This window comes from Corvus brachyrhynchos, unplaced genomic scaffold (genome assembly GCF_000691975.1).
Source record: "Corvus brachyrhynchos isolate BGI_N302 unplaced genomic scaffold, ASM69197v1 scaffold36, whole genome shotgun sequence".
Classification (NCBI taxonomy): Eukaryota; Metazoa; Chordata; class Aves; order Passeriformes; family Corvidae; genus Corvus; species Corvus brachyrhynchos.
This window is the reverse complement of record NW_008238441.1, coordinates 936,383-940,116: the sequence shown is the minus strand read 5'-3', so window position 1 is coordinate 940,116 and position 3,734 is coordinate 936,383.

Sequence of the window (3,734 nt, the reverse complement as noted above, 5' to 3'; positions counted from 1 at the left end):
CGCAGCCCCGAACGCGACCCCGGGAAGAGCGCGCAGGCACCAGCAGCCCCGACAATTCCAACACGGGAGCGACCAAAGGAGAGAGCAAAGACGCAGCGAGACAGAAAACAGCAGCCACTCGGAAAAAGGAAAAGATCATAGTAACTAAGATCTTAGGGATAGTAAAATGGTATAATGTTAAGCAAAATTATGGTTTTATAACAAGGTGTGACAACCAGCAAGACATATTCGTGCATAGAACTGCTATTAAAAAGAATAACCCTGAAAAATGCATCCCAAGCTTGGGAGATGGAGAAGTCGTGGAATTCAAAATTGTTCTAGGGAGAAAAGGGTTACAAGCATCGCAGGTCACTGGACCTGATGGTGTTCCTGTAAAAGGCAGTATATATGCAAAAAATCGCAGTCATGTTAGACAATATCTCCATTGTAAGCCCCCCCTACAGTCTCCCTTTCCTAATCCCACCTTTCCCTTTTACCCTATGTCCTATTACCCCCAGTGTATTCCCAATCCATTTTTTCATCCATGGTTTCCCTCACAAAACCATGTTTTTGCCAATTGTTTCCCCAAAGATCCCTTTCCAATGCCGAGTGGGGGATGAAAAGGGGGAGGGAAGAAGTTAAACCCTCTCCTGCCTCAGTTTCCCCACAAAGCATGCTCAGAGAGTCCTGTCTCCCTTCTGTCAGCCCTAAGATGTTCCACAGAATCTGACTGGACATTTATAGACTCAGGAGGGCGGCTTGTTTTGTTTTGAAACTGTTCTTGTTATGTTTATCCAGTTGTTTTCATTCTCCTTTCACGGGGTTTCCCTGCCCCTGCTCAGCCTCGTTCCCATTGGTTGGTTTGTGTTCCCTGCGCGGGCAGAAGGACCCTTGGTCCGGTGACTGGAACAGTTCCTTGGCAGAGCCCCGGCCATGCGGCTGGAGAAATAAACATCGCTCTGAAACAGCTATCAAGAATCTGTCTGTCCATATATATTTCCTTTCCACGGGACTCCTGGTTTGGTATATGCATGTTGCAGTATCCCCACTGCAACAACCATGTTCAGCAAATTTCAGTACAGGTTGAATAAAAAAGCAGGGACAACAGCATGACTGTTACCAAGCAAGGCTCTTTCCACAGAGGTAAGACAAAAATGCACCTGAAATGCATCTTGCTTCAGAGATGGTGGAAACAAGTCCAAAGGGGACTGAGAAACCAGCAGGGGCCAGATTTAATGCCCATCTCCATAAGGATAAGTGAACCTGAAGATACAGGTAATTAACTTCCATGCAAATGAGACATGGCAGCAGCCAATTTTGGCTCAGCGTGCCTGCTCCTGAAAACAGTCAGTGCTTTGCCATTGGATTCATTGGCAGCAAGACCCAGCTGTCAGCTCAGTGTAAAGCTCATTATAATTTCCCAAAGCTTGCTGTGTCACAGGCTGTGTGCCCTGTAGCAGCCCCACACACCTGGACTCTGGCCCCTTGTCCTGCTCACCTGGACTAATTCTACCTGCTCTCATGAGGTCTCTGTGGGGAATTACTGAGCCTTGGATAGAGGCCATGAAATCCCTGCAATCCCCTGCCCAGGAAAATACTATTTTTGGCACCTGCATGGCAAATCCCCAAATGCACAAATACCCAAACCAAAACAAAGCCCTCCATTCTTATGAAAAAAAACCCACCAACAAAATGCATCACTTTTTCCTTATTTGTTTCCCATTTCCTTTCTATGAGTCTTCCTTGCCAAAGTCTCCAAAGTGAGTTTTCCCCCTTAGATACTGCAGCATTCCAAGTTTCCACCAACAGCAGCCAGACTGGCAGTCTGTGAGGGAGGTGGGACTGAGCAAACTGAGAAAAAAGCTTAAGGGCTATGTCTATAACTGGATGTTTCCCTGGAAACATGGAGAACTTGGTACATCTCATGACTTGCAGTGTGCACAGATTTCCTCACTGTAGCTTCAGCCCATGGAGCTGCAGGGAACTGGCTGGAAACAGGAAAGCCTGCAGCTGCCACGAGCATCCAAGCGCCTCCAGCCCAGCACAGGTAAAGGCTCATTGCTATGCACCGGACAGCTTTTGGGGAGACACAGCCTCCTGTGATGGTTTGCGTCCTACAGAAAAACCACACAAAAGCCATTAGGCTTATAATGCTCTTTGTCCCAGCACACAGCAATGCCACAAAGTGAAGAAAACATAGCTCAAAGCACACTTTAATTCATTTCTTCTTTAAAAAAATTGTATGTTATTTTACCTCAAGGGCTTTGAAACCACCAAGCAACTTGGCTTTTAGTAGAGCAAAGCCTATGAGAAACACAGATCCCAAATCCTAAAACTATATAAATGGAAAACTCAGGCTTATCATCACTAGGCAATTTGTCCCAATTCCCACAGCACAGCTGGAAGTGTAACAGCTCCTGATCCAAGGCAAATTACACAGAGGCCTTGACCTTTGATAATGAGTCCTGGCTTCCCAAGCTATCATGGTCAGGCCGTGGTTGTTAAATTGTGTATTTGGAGTCAGTGTTTGTAGAAGAAAATGCACACCAGATAACTCAATTAATCAGAAAACATAGGAACTGACATGATGATATGCAAGGAATGAACAAGAAGGAATCCAAACTCATCTGCTTTGCTGCTTCCCACTGAAGATGTTTTAGCATATTGTTCTTCAATACAATTCAAATTATCAGCTGATAGAACAATTATCTAACTAAAAGATTTAACTGTGATTAAAGTCTAAAGAAGCTGCTGAACAAACACCTGCTCAGCCTCACCTGAACTTCATTTAAATTCCCTGCACGTTGAAAAATTCCCTATGGATTTTTCTGGTGATCAGGCTGGCAGGGTTCTAGGTAGGATCTCTTACCTGCTCACCCACCACATAGTCTAACCCCCCTACCAAGACAGGGTCACTTGGAGCAGGTGACACAGAAACACTTCCAGGTGGGTTTGGAAGGTCTTCATGGAGGGAGACTCCATGACCTTCCTGTTCCAGGACTCTGCCACCTTCAATGTAAAGAAGTTCTTCCTCATGTTGAGGTGAAATTTCTTATGTTTTAGTTTATGGGCATTGTTCCTTGTCCAGTCACTGGACATGACCGAAAAGAATCTGTCACCATCCTCTGGTACCTGCCTTTGAGACATTTATGTGCATTAATGAGGTCCCCTCTCAGTCTTCTCTAGATTAAATCCTGTTGTTGGGGTTTTAGGAGTTCTCCTTTTGGTTTTTTTTTCTCTTAAGGAATTTTCCCCATACATGTTGCTACGAGACAATAAGGACAAAAGACCTGGCCACAGCTCGGGGGAGGGGTCAAGCTGGCTACTCTCAGGGTTCTGCCTTCTGCTGCCTTCCTTCTACCGTGAGTGGAGCTCTGCTTGCTGGAGTAGCCGTTGCACTGGGGCCCTATTTAACACCCCACCTCACTAAAAGAGGGACTTTTTTTCCACTGTCTGCTGGGGTGCCTCGGGGGAAAACTGCGGGATCCCAAGACCGCCTTTCCCTGCCCTGTTGAGAGCCAGGCTGCAGCTGTCCTACCCCCACCATTCCTTTGCCACTGCTCCGAGCCTTCGCTACACGGTAGCTCCATACCCCCTGCCTGCCGAAACATCCCAGAGTTCCCGCTACAGCTCCGGAGTTTGATACACCTCGTCTACCACCCAGGATTTTGTGCTCATTCCTGCCGCTCCAGTTTGCTGCTCCTGAGTGTCCTGCTGGGGCATGTGGACAAGCGGCCCAGGGGGGTTGTGAGGCG